The 14,030-nt window shown below is 35.0% G+C and overlaps 2 long non-coding RNA genes across 2 annotated transcripts in view; one reads left to right on the top strand and one right to left on the bottom strand.

The window, feature by feature from the left end:
* The window catches only part of LOC143664894 (uncharacterized), a 216,638-nt gene that overhangs the window by 132,477 nt on the left and 70,131 nt on the right, over positions 1 to 14,030 (bottom strand). The gene's annotated exons all lie outside the window — the stretch shown is intronic.
* Positions 8,836 to 14,030, top strand: part of LOC143664895 (uncharacterized) — a 75,490-nt gene continuing 70,295 nt past the window's right edge. Inside the window, exon 1 of the long non-coding RNA XR_013166662.1 lies at positions 8,836 to 8,903. This is a non-coding gene — a long non-coding RNA (uncharacterized LOC143664895). The remainder of the gene's footprint in view (positions 8,904 to 14,030) is intronic.

Here is a 14,030-nt window from a genome sequence, read left to right as displayed (position 1 = left end):
CCCCTTTGTAGATTGAGAAATCTAATCAGAGAGGTGAGAACTTTCTAAATGTCATATGCTAGTAAGGGACACTTAGATATGAACTTGAGTCACTTGATCCAATGTTAGAGCCAACGCTTTGAACCAACACTCTCTTTGTTCATAAACTCTGAAATTGGCCCTAAAACAATAGGAATAAATCTAATGATTAAAATTTTATAAACTAAACTCTAAACTATCGAAGCCTATTTACAAAACAATTAAGTGCTGAGATGATTCAGCAAGAGCCACCCCTGAAACGTGGAGCAGACTAAGAAAGAGGGGGAAGAAAAGACTACTCTGAAAGGGTTAAGGTTTCCAGAAGGCTGTGATAGCAGGACTGCAATCAAGGGCCACCATAAAGAAACAGCAGGAGAGTGAAGATGAATCTTGGTCATGCTGTGAGTGCACAAGCCCTTCCTTTAAAACTGTGTCAAACCACCCAGGAGCAGGACAGAAAGCTACATTTCAACTTGGTTCCATTTTAGAATGGACAGGCTAGTTTTTTCTGAAGCTAAACAGCTGAAGATCAGCCTTACCACTTGAATCAATAGTATCCAGTTGAAAACCTGGACTGAGTTTTGGCTGACAGGCTTCCTCAGGATAAGTCTATTTTTCCATCATAAAATAAAATAAAAGTTATCCGTGCTATTAAGCAGCAAAAGCTTTTTGAACCCACCTCCCAAGTTAAACCACAACATTCTTCAGTTCTGCTTTCTGGTAGGTCAATTAGTCTGGCATTTTTAAAAAAGAGAGAAAAATGCTTTTTTAAAAATATGTTGCTTCAATGTTCCGCTCCTTTTTCCCTTATCCGTTTGGAAGACAGTTTCGTTTAGGAGGTCTGTACTCTTTCGTTCATTTCTGTGGGATTCGCTTGGCTTTTTTAGGTGCAGAACAAGGTCTTTTGGGAGCATGGTCTATGCAATTATATATTTTTCCAGGCTGGAAACTCAAATTTTGGAAGAGCTAAATGAGAATGGTGTTGGCAATAATTTCCTTGGCAAGTTTTTCCAATCTGAAAATGGGCACTTTATTTTTGCATACACTATGTCCTTTACCTACCATTTCAGAATACTGCTTCATGCAAATCAATGAAAGACCAGCCTCTTTTGGGTAGAAGAATCAGGAATACTATTCAGGTATTAAACCTAAGGGGAAGGTTGCCACATTTTCATAATTCTGCTCTTATGAAGCATCATTTATATTAAACAGAAAAAAACTGAGAAAAGGAAAAATATAGAGGCTTCCCTATTTTTCCAAGAAACTCAGTCTTCATCCTCATGGCAGTTGACTACCAGGCAGTGAAGTCAGACTTATCTCTTAGCTACAAAAAGTAGCATGTATGCACTTCTCAATAGAATCAATACTTTTTGCTTTTGAAAAAGTGTTTATTTAGATAATGGCACATAACTGGCGTCTACTTTTCTATTTTATACGTTCCTATTTAATACAAAGATGCCAGTTAAGACTTTAGAAGAATTTAACTTTTTGGGGGGTGGTGGTGCATTGTCCGGTAATTGAACCTGAGTCTCCTGCATGAAAGGCGAGCATTCTGCTACTGAACCACCTGTGCCCCCGAATTTAACTTTTATGAGCACATGTTCTAGTGAACTTTTCCTCTGATGTTGATATGGAACTGTTTTTATAAACTCCACTTTACATTCGTCTGTTTATGAAACCATTAATTCTCTAACTCATTCTGAAGCCTAAATGGACCCAAAAGTTACTTAATAATTCTCAGTCAAAGCTGGTCCCCTATAATCCATAGTGTTAAGACTGCCCCTTTCTCCCCAGATTTTTTTAAATGATTTTCTACCTGAGCACTTCTGATTGTTTTTACAAAAGGAATCACAATACATTATTCTTTCTGCCCCAGCTTACTCAGAGCCCTCGGTTGGGGTGAAAGACATCTATTTTATCACTATAAAGAGAATCCAAATCTCGATTCTTTTGTATATTAAACATATTTTTTCATATATTCATTAAATGCTTTCAAATGTCCGTGTAATTGTGTGAAAGGGAAATCATGGAATTTCTATAAATTATCAATGTCATTAAAGTCAGGTTTCAGACATGCTCTCGTGTATGAGGAAAACAAAACTGAAAACCCAAAGCCCTTGAAGTAAAAAATTGTCACTTTGTATGTCTTAATTATGAGCACATAATATATCTCAAAAATGAATCAACAGTGTTTCAACTATGAGGAAACAAAGTCTAAAAAAAATATTTTAATGATTCTTGTAAAAACGTCCTATGTGAAAATCCTGCAGTCACCGTCATTTTTACATTTTTTTTCTTTTGCTAACTACAGCAGAGTTTTTCAAAGAATTTTGGCATCTCTAGATGATAAATTATGTGAATTATTGTTGGATCAAAATTCCTTTGAAATAACTGCAGGTGTTCAAGATCCTGTCTGAGCAAATGCATTTTAAGTACCTTGAAGATGCTGACATCCAGCTATTTCTTGGGCTTCTTTGAGGCAGAGCTCCTGTTGGGCGTGGCTTTGTTTAAAATTGGAGACATATGGAGAACTCGCCAGTGGAGACAGAAGGAAGCCTATCCAACTGGCTCAGATTTAGAATCTGATTCCTTCTGGTTTAAGCCCTTATTTAAGAGTCCTTTCTCCCACTGTGCATCCTCCTCTGAATTTATTATTAATCTGTAGTGAAATCCTGCAAGTGGGTATATCATTGCTAGTAAACTGACCATACAAGTTAATTTAGATAACATATTCTGCTAATTTTAATAAATAGTATTTCCATTATTTTTTAGTTCCAAATATTTTCTATTCTTGATTCCTTAACTCATGAATCACTAAAAACCATATTTTGAATTATCCAAATGTACTTTTGGTATTTTTATGGATTTCTAAAATCATATAGTAGTTAAAAAATAGTCTTTATGATACTAGTTCCTTAAAATTATGAGATTTGTTTTATAACAACACACAGCCAATTTCGTAAGCATTCCATGTGTACTTAAGAAGGATCTGCATACCCTAATCATTAAGATCAGGGTCTTATTGTTAATTTTTTTATTAAAATCTTCTGTAACCAAACTAAGTTTGATCTGCTTGGTATTTGAAATGTCAAGAGATATGTGTATTATGGTGGATTTGTGAATTTATCATTATAGATAGTTATGTTCAAATTTTCTTTCAATATTTGACACTGTGCTATTAAGTGACAACAATTTTAGAATTTATAGATATTCCAGATGAATTTAGTCTTTTAAAACTTATAACTGATCATTTTCTTTCCAAAATATATATTTAATAAAGACTAAAGCTAAACAATACAGTTAGGATTCTAAAACACCCTCAGCTCTATTCACCCCACTCCTAACTTATATAATATTCCTGTCCATTTTCTTGTTCTTTTAATAAACCACAAGTACACATTATTATTGTTGCTTTGCATTGTCATTTAAAAATCTTACCAATACATATTTTAATGTATGTGCTCACTACCCATTTTTGAATTCCAAACCTTAATGCTGAGATTAATTTCCTCTCTTCTAAGAGCATCCTTTTAAAATTTCTTTAGTATGTGTCTATAGGTTATTAGATACTTATTTTGCTTGTGTTAAAATGACTTTGTTTCACCACTCTTCTTTAATAATATTTTAAAACAATATGAAGCCCTAACTAGACAGTTTTTCTCCACTCTTTTCCTGTTCTCTATTATTACTGTAAAAAATATGGCTATCTGTTAATTGTAGGTAATCTATTTCTCTCCATGGGTGTTTTAAAAATCTTTCATTTTTCTGCATTGTTCTAGTTTCACTACCTTGTCTCTTCACCAATTCTGGAAAGTTATCAACTGTTGTCTCTGAAATGGACTTTTCCCTGTCCTCTCTATTCCTTTTTTTTGGAACTCTGAGTAGACAAATATTAAAACTACTTATTCCTACTTATTTTTATTATTGCTTAACTACATTTCATATTTCCATACTTTTCCTTCAATGTAGCATTCTAGTTAATATCATTAGCTCTGGCTTCTAGTTTGTTAATTCTCTCTTCAGCTATGGCCATACTGGTCTTTTATCTCTCCAGAAGTTTTTAATTTAATATTAGGGTTATATTTTTATCTGTAGGAAGTCTATTTAGTTCTTTTGCAAACCTGTGTTTGTTTTTGTAATATTTTGTTCTCTACTAAGGTTTTATGTTTTATTCATATGAACAATTTAGATATACTTATTTTATATTCTATATTCAGTAATTCCAATATTTAAAATTCTTGTTAGACTAGTTCTGGAATAATTTCAAACTCCAAACTCACATGAGGGCATGTTTGTGATTTAATTAAATCCCAAGTAAGTATTTATTTTCGCTAACACAGAGCCCAGGTTGAGAGACAAGATAGAAAAATACTAGCAATTATGTAAATTATGTATGTGCTATTTTGTATTTAATGTGCTATGATGGGTTTTTGTTTGTTTTTTTCTTACTTTGCATTTCACAAAGAGTATGGCTATGTAATGACCTTGACTTATGCATGGATATCAACTCAAGCTTCCCACTTTGCATGGGTTCAAGGTCTTATCTCTTCTCTCTTATGCATAATAGAACCCTGGATTCTCAGCAAAATGAGGGGGATAATTCATAAGTCTTATGGGGAAATGAAAATTCATGGCCCTTTGATAAAAAAGTGGGAGAAATGTGGCATTAATATTAATAAAATAGGAACTTATTCCTTTCTTCCATGATCTCTTTCTTGCTCTATCATGGTGTTGTTTTTTTAACTTTTAGTTTTGAAATAATTTCAAACTTACAGGACAGTCATAACAATAATACAAACTCCATACAAAGAGCTCCAACATATCTGCACTCCTCCAGATACCAGATCCACCAATTTTAACATTTTGTCATTTAGGTAGCTAGCTATTCTCTGAATTTTTGAGAATAAGTTGAACATATTATACTCCTTGAACATATAATACTTCCATATCCATTTCCTATGAACAAGGATATTTACTTACATAATCACCTTAAGCTATCAAGTTCAAGAAGTTTAACATTGATATAAAGCTTATACTCTGTGTTCCAATTTTTAAATATTTCCCAATTTTGTTCTTTGAGACTTTTCACTTCCATTCTTAGATCTCATCTATTATCATGTATTGTATTTAGTTGTCATCTTTTTGCTCCCCTCTTCCTTCTTTCCTTCTGTCCTCTCTCTCTTTCTCTTTTTCTTTCTTTTAACTGTGGATACATGAATACAACCTAAATCTTCTGAACCCAACCCCTTTCAAACCTGCACTGAGTGGGATTGATCACTTTCACAATTCCGCAGTACCACAGCACCATCCATTCCTAGAAATTTACCTTCACCTTAAGCAGAAATCCTGCACTCATTTTGCATTAACCCTCCATTGCTCCTCCTTCCCACCCTGGTAGCATGTACTCTACTTTCTGTCTCTATGAGTTGACTTATTCTCTGCTATTTTCTTTATGATTACCATGTGAGCTTAAATTTAATACCATTTATCTATAACAATCTTTGATACTTACTTAACTTTAATAGCATCATAAACTATGTTATTATACTGCTGCATCACCCACTTTTATTTAGTTATTGCCACAAATTACATATTAATGAATCCAAACTGTTAATTTATCATTAAATTTTTAAGTTTACCTTTTAGATTCTTTAAGAAGTAAAGAATGGAGTTATAAGCCAAAAATACAATATTACTGGTGTTTATATTACCCCTGTCATTATCTTAACTGGAAATCTTTATTACATCATGTGACTTCAGTCAATCTTCTAGTCTTTTCAACCTGCAGAGTTCCCTTTAGTATTTCTGGTAAGGATGATCTAGTGGTGATGAAGTCCCTCAGCTTTTATCTGGGAATGTTTTCATTCCTCCCTTACTTTTGAAAGTCATTTTTGCCAGCTATAGAATATTTGGTGGGCAAATTTTTGGCTTCAGCACTTGTAAATATGTCATCCCACTATCTTTTTGCCTCCATGGTTTCATGAGAAATTGGGACTTAATTTTTTTGTCTCCCTTGAATGTGACACATTGCTTCTCTCTAGAAACTTTTAGAATTCTCTTTATATCTTGGCATTCAACAGTTTAATTATAGTATGGCACAGTATGGATCTATTTGAGTTTATCCTGTTTGGAGTTTGTTGAGTGTCTGGACGGGTATCTACAAATGCTTTGTTAAATTTTGAAAGTTTTGAGCCACGATTTCTTTGATTATTCTGTTTCTTTCTTTTCTCCTCCTAAGATTCCCACAATGCACATAACAGCGTGCCCGATGGTGTCCCAGAGGTTCCTCAGGCTCCTTTGGCCATTCTTTTCTCTTCCTGCTCCTCAAAAGGATGATTTCAATTATCTTCATGTTCACTGGTTCTTTCTTCCACCAGCTCCAACCTGCTGTTGAACTGTAGAGAATGCTTAATTTCCATATTGCCATCCGCAGTTCCTTTTCATAATTTCCATCCCTCTACTGATATTGTCTTTGTGTTCATGTATCATTTTCCTGATTTCCCCTAGTTATTTGTCTGTGTTTCTTATTTAGCTGTCTGAGCACATTTAGGACCAATGTTTTAAAGTCTTTGTCTGGAATGTTCCAGGCCTGATCCTCCTCATTAGTGGTTTCAAATGCTTTCATCTTTTTTGCCTGAGCCATTTCTTCCTATTTCTTTGTACGGTTTGTAATTGTTTGTTAAAACCTGGGCATTTTGTCATTTTAATATGTATCACCGGGATTTAAACTCTGTAGTGTCTGTTCCTTAAGTTTGTATCCTGCTAGTGTTATGTAGAGCTTTCCTTGAATGTCAGAAGCTAAATAATAATAATAATAATAATAATAATAATAATAATAGAAGGATAAAAAGAGAACATTTTTCCTAGTCTTTGCTTCAGAGCTTAGCCATACAAGGAGTTGAGAAAATAGTTCAAGGCTGAAGCTTAAGTACCTCTCTGTTCCTTTCTGTACATGCCTCTTATTTTAGGCATGCAATTTGACCCTTGGAATTCCTCTGTTTACGTGGATACAAATGTCTCCTCTTCCCCAGGAAATGGTTTTCTCATGTCCCAGACACTGCCCTGTATGTCCTGCAGCCAGCACTCCCTTATCCTCAGCAGCCACATAGCTGATCTCCCATAGCATCTGTAAGAGAACTGCTTTCTACACTCAGGGCAAGTTCTGGTACAGTGTGTTCTTCAGGCTACCACCAGACAGGTTGGACCAGACATGCATTCTTCCAGGATGTGCACAATGGTTACTCTGCTCCCTCTGCAACTAGGGGCAGGAATCCACACTGGGAACCCATGCTAGGTGTGCACCAAACCAGTGGGGGAGGGGGCAGGGCCATCAAAGCACCAGGAGGTCCTTTTTTTTAAGCGGCCTTTTTCTTGATTCAGTGCTTGTCCCTTTATTGCATTCCTTTAGCTGTTTTCTGGAACTTTGAGAAAGATGTTTCTGCCAGTTCTTAATGGTTGCTCAAAGCTTCTGTGGGAAGATGAGCCCCAAAGCATCTCATGATTGGGGCCATAGTGTTATAAATTGCTCTTTTATGTCATAATTCTTTAGACACATGAATATTCCCTAAATGAATACAGACCCTCACAGGTCCTGGACCCCACCCCAGGATATAGCATGCAAAACCAACCTCTTCCTGGGCTCCCACTTCTATCAGACACCAGGCCGATGTGCCACATCCTGGGCAGGGGTGGGAAAGCCAGTCCCCACTTCCACAGGCCCATCACCCCAACAAGGGCGGGTGGGTGACATCCGAGAAGATATACCCTCCATGCCGGGATATACTTTGTACCTAACTCAGTTGTGGGAAAGTTTTACCCCCTCTGTACTGTCCACCACTGTGTAAAGCCACTCCCATGCCCTCCCAACACTGCCCTCAGGGATAGGCAGAGCATAGCAGGGCCATGCTGAAGCTGAGACCCCAGTCTCCCACCACATGCCCTGTTTCTCATCAGTCTTTACTTTCAGACCACAAGTTCATATGTAAAACTATTAAGAACCTTGAGTATTAAACTCCAAGCACAGAGTCCTTTGAGCATGCATCCTGTGTGACAGTATTAATTGCACCCCCAGGCCTGAGTCCCAATTACCAAGCCTGGCAGTGGGCTTCAGAATAGCCAGAGAAGGTGACAACAGGAACCCAGAGAGAGAGAGAGAGGAGTGGAGAGAGCCATGTGATGGGAACGTGGGCTTTAGTTTAGGGGCAGAGCCTGTCTATGCAGGGAGGGGTGGCAGTGAGGCATAATCGAGAATAGAAACCCTATTCCAGGCCTCTTAATAAAATTCATGCACAAATGTATTAGTATGTATGCTGGCCTTGTAGACTCTTGTGTTTATCACTTCTAGATTTTCAAATCGTGCTAAGTGTTATAATGAATGTATACACAAGCCAAAGTGAAGATTCAGTCTGAGGAAAGAGAAGGATCTCTAGAAGGTTTGATAACTGAATTAAGTCTGAAAGTATAGGTTTCACCTGGTGAGTATTGTGGAGAGAGCATGCCAGACAAAGGAAACAATATTGATAAAGATTTAAAATTGCTTTCAGATACAGCCAAAGGAACTAGAGAGAGTTCAGCCCCCAGGCTCTCAGGGTCAACAGTGGAGCGGAGAATGGAGAGGCTATCTTCATTCACATAATGAATGGCTTAGTGCATTGTACTAGAGAATTTACATTTCATCCTGTAGTTCGCTGTTTCCTACTCTTGGGATGGGAGTGATTATCATAATCACCTGGGAAACTATTGAAACTGCAGATTTCCAAACTCCAATCCAGGCTTCATGAATCATGAATCTACAGTTATAACTAATTCCTCTTGTGTTTCAGATGATTCTCCAAGTTCTGGGATCATGGCATAGGTTTGGAGAGCCTCTGCAAAATTCTTATGCGGTGAGTGCTGTAATTATATTAGCCTTTGAGAAAGGTCATTTTCGAGGGAATAAAATATGCCTAAAAAGTCAGGAATATTGTTGGCTGGGAGTCTATCAGAAAGTTGTTATAATTCAGGAGAAAAAAGGGACCTTGAATGAAGAAGAGATTCATTCAAGACTGATTTCTGAGATAAAATTAACAAGACAGTGACCAATTAAATTTCGAAGCTGAATAAAAGGGAAGAGCTAATATAAAATCTTAGATTCATGGCATATGTACCAGAGTATAATGTGGGTCTAGAATACCAAACAAAACTGATTTGGGGAAAGATACTTTAGATAATGTGGAATGTGAGGTTTACGTGTGCCACGACCTAGAAACAGGATTCGTCCGCTTTTCTAATCTGATCTTTTCTCAGAAGAATTTGGTTTTGTAGGAATTCATCCTACAAATTATTCCATTTAGAAGATTTCTTAACTGAATGTAACTGCTTATTTTCTCCAAAATTTCTAAAACCAGGGAAAATTTCCAACCTTACCTTTAATACCACTTTCATGTAAACATTTATTTATAGTTTTCACATTGATAGATAAGATTCATCTCTATCCCTGGAAAAGTAAACACTGTTATGCATATTAATAATTGATAACATAGAATGTCTAACTGCATAATAATGCATAGTAAACTTTAGAAGTCCTTACTAATAATATATAATAAAAATATCATTTAAAACCCACTAGACTAGACTGTCAGTAATCAGAATACACATGATATTTAAAATTTAAGACACTTAATAAACTACTTTTTATGTGCACACAAACTTTTCTTCAGTAATGAATAAAAATGCAAGATGAATGCTAGTTAAATAGAAAACATTTGGAATTGATTCGAATTTTTTGTCCAGCTTTTATCTGGAATTCTTACAATTTTCTGTAGACGTTTTGGTCCCTAGACTAGATAAATTACTTCTTTATGGGAGGTTTACAGAAGAGAAAAATAGTCAAGAGATTGGATTTGTATAAAAGATAGAAGCCCTAATCCAGGCCATTTATTGAAAAAACATATAAAAATTTTATTAATATATAGCTGTTCTCTGGGGAACACAAAATACTTCTCGCATTCGTCCTTAAAAATTTCCTACGGATAATAAAAAAAATGCCTTATTTACATTTGAGAAAGCTGAGTTTCAAAGAGTTGGCTATCTTGGTACATTTTCCTGTGTTATATTCTGGCAAATCTTTTATTTACCTATATCCAAGGATAGCTTATACATATGTGAAATTGAATATGTGATGTAAATTGGAGGTTTGTGGAAGGCTGTCCACATAAAAATCTTACATTAGAGATTTATTATGTTGAGTCATTGACATTTAAAATAAGAAGAAGTAATGGCTATCTTCCTTGATTTAAGACAAATATATCAAGAAAAGGAAGGTGCCATCTTTCAGGATAAAATATGTTTAAGAAATCAAATAGTATACATGGCACTGTGTTCCCGGTAGGAAGGATATAAGGATTTAAGAACCAAAAGTACAAGCAGCATTTTCTTACCATCACTCCCAAAACATCTGTTCTTGGAAAAACTGAGCTAAGCATCACTGATATAAATGGATATATTATGAATTCTCCCTACACTTATAGAAGCATAGAACAATTTTTTGATCCTCCACAATGGAGAAAAACATTTAATGTCTAAATAACAATCTGTTAATTTTGGTTATTTTGGAATTGTTTTACATTTACAAGTAATGCAAACCTATGTTATAAAAATTTATAATTACAAATTCATGATACATGATACAACTTTGTTAACCAACTTATCTTTGAAAAATAAATTTGCTGTCTCGAGCAATTCTAAATATTTATAAAAACTTAGTAGGTGGTAATTTTTCATTGGATTTTTAACAAATTTTTGTTTCCTTAGTGAAATCCACCAATCTTGCCATTTTCCTTTCCTCGTTTACCGATTAACATGCATTCCAATAAACATTTATTTATACGTCACTCTAAAGTCCTTAGGTATTTTTATTAGCATTTGAATTGTTAATTGGACAAGTGTCATATAATATATTCTTTCTTCCAATTTTAACTTAGGTAGGTATTAAGTTAGTGACAGAATTTTTCACTAGGTTAAGTAACCACTGGTTTTAATAAAAGATATAGACCTATCTGAATTATTTTCCATTTTACATGTACATTTTAATTGGACAATTCTTTCATCTATTGAAAGATAAACTCAGTTTTCATTTAATTTTCTCATTCTTCCACTGATACCTTATTTGTTATACTTCTTTCCCCACTTTTGATCAGGATGGCACTGTTGATCCCACAGTGCCAGGGCCAGGCTCATCCCTGGGAGTCATCTCCCACACCATCAGGGAGACCTTCAACCCTGGATGTCATGTCCCATGCATGGGGGAGGGCAATGGTTTCATTTGCAGGGTTGGGCTGAAACAGAGAAAGGCCACATCTGAGCAACAAAAGAGGTCCTCCAGAGGTGACTCTTAGGCATGCCTATAGGTAGGCTAAGCTTCTCCGCTACATATGTAAGATTCACAAGAGCAAATGGCTATATGCTTTTATGTATTTAAAGTTCTATTTTCCTCTAAGCACCTGACTCAGTTTCCTTTCAAAATTCCCTTATTCTTCTGGGACAAATTTTGATGGTCAAGTTAATGTCACCATAACCCAGGGTTAGAACGTCTCACCACCAAAGTTCCTTAATGTCTGTTTTCAGTGAATCTCCACTCCCATCCCAGCCCCAGCAATCAAGGATCATCTTTCAATCTCTACAAATTTGTCTTTTCTGGAAATTTGATATATGGAATTATATATCTTTCTTTCACTGAGCATAATGTTTTTTTATGCTCAGGTTGTACCATGTATCAGTAGTATGTTTCCTTTTATTGCTGAGTAGCATTGCATTGTATGGGCATATCATATTTTGTATATCTATTCACCAGTTGATGGATACTTGGATTATTTGCACTTTGGGGCTGTTATTAATAAAGATGTTACGAACATTCACATACAAATCTTCGTGTTAATACACATTGTCATTTCTCTTGCATAGAACCTAGGAGAAGAATTGCTGGTTCCTATAATTTTTTTTTCTTTTTTTTTTTTTTGTCAAGGGTAGGCACCGGGAATTGAACCCAGGTCTCCAGCATGGCAGGTGAGAACTCTGCCTGCTGAGCCACCATGGCCCACTCTGGTTCCTAAAACTTTTTAAGAAGCTGCCAAATTGTTGACTAAGTAGTGGTTGTACTGTTTTACATTTCCATGAGCAATGTATAAAGTTCCAATTTCTCCACATCCTCCAAATCCTCTCAAACACTTGATGTCAGTCTTTTTAAATGAACTCTTATAGCGGTTGTGCAGTGAAATCTCACTGTGATTTCCATTTTAACTTCCCTCGTGCTGAGCATCTTTTCATGTGCTTTTAGCTATCTGCGTATCTTTTTTGATAAAGTATCTATTTAAATCACTTGCTCATTTTTAAATTGGCGTGTTTGTGTTCTTATTGTTGAGTTGAAAGATTTCTTTATATATTCTGAGTACAGGTCCTTTATCAGATGTGATGATTTGCAAATAATTTCTCCTAGCTTGTGGACTGTCTTTTCCTTTGATTAATGGTGCCATTTGAAGCACAAATAATTCTAGCTTTTATGAAGTTGAATCTGTCTATTTTCTGTGTTATGGCTCATGATTTTGCTCTCAAGTCACAAAGATGATTTTCTCTAGTGTTCTGGCAATTTTATAGTTTTGGCTGTTGTATATAGATCTGTGATTTATTTAGAATTAAATTTTGTGTATAGTGTGTGCTGAACCTAAGTTCATTTTTTGGCATACTTCCCAGCATCATTTGGGATAAAGACCATCATTTCTCCATTAATTACCTTTGTCAAAAATCAACTGACCATGTCAATTGTAAGGGTAATTTTTGTGACTCTCAATTCTGTTCAATGATATATATGTCTGTCCCTCCACTAGAATAGCATATGTTATGCCATAGATATTTAATTATCAAGAATATCTTAATTGAAAGTAAACAATACCTTTTGGTGTTTTAATGCCCTATAGTCACAACTCAGTGACCTAAAACAACAACGAAAACATATAACAAACTAATTATAAAATTTTGAGAAGGGAAAGGAGCACTAGATCTAATTAAAATGCTAAACAGTGACTTACATTGATTGATTTTCAAATGCTAAACCGACTTTGGATTCCTGGAATAAGACTCACATGATTATGATGCATTTTCCCATTGCTGTATTACTAGGTCCAATTTGCTTTTAAGAAAAAAGCAAATGGATCTAATTTGCTAGATAGAATGTTTTTATCTATGCTTATGAGCATTATTAGTCTTCAGTCCTCTGTTCTCCTAATGACATCTAGTTTTGTACTCAGGGTAATGCTGAACTCATAAAATGAGTTGGGAGGTACCCCCAACTCCTCTGCTAGCTAAAACAGTGTAAGTGAGATTGGTATGATTTCTTCCTAATGTATTTAGTAGAGTTGAGCAGTGAAGCCCTCTGAGCAGAGTTTGTGTGTACATGAGAGGGGTTGTGGGGACTTTTGAATTATAAAATAATTTTTAAAAATGGATACTGAGATGTTCAGATTTTCTATTTCTTCTATGTCAGCTTGGTAATTTGTGTCTTTTCAGAAATTTTTGTTTCATCTAACTTGTCAAATTTCTTGCATAAAGTAATTCATAATATTGCTGTCTTATTATTTTTATGAATTAAGATATACTAATGTCTCTTCTTTCAACCCTGACATTGGTAATTTCTGTCTTCTATCTTTCTTATTTAATTCAGCTAATGAATTATTAATATTATTGCTTTTATTAAAAAATCATTCAGGTTTTATCCATTTTTTCTATGTTTTTCCGATTCTATTTCATTGATTTCCACTACTTTCCTCATTATTTTTTTCCTTTTACTTACTTTAAGCATAACATTCTCTTCTTTCTGTGCTTCTTAAAGTAGAAGTTTAGATCACTAATTATAAATCTTCTTTTCTAAGATACATATTTAAACCTATGAGTTTTTCTGAATACTGCATTGGCACAATCTATATATTTTGATATATAGTGTTTTTATTTTCACTCAATTCAAAATGTTTTTAAATTTTCCC

The sequence above is a fragment of the Tamandua tetradactyla genome, chromosome 20 (assembly GCF_023851605.1).
Source record: "Tamandua tetradactyla isolate mTamTet1 chromosome 20, mTamTet1.pri, whole genome shotgun sequence".
Taxonomy (NCBI): Eukaryota; Metazoa; Chordata; class Mammalia; order Pilosa; family Myrmecophagidae; genus Tamandua; species Tamandua tetradactyla.
This window is presented reverse-complemented; position numbering and strand designations above follow the sequence as displayed.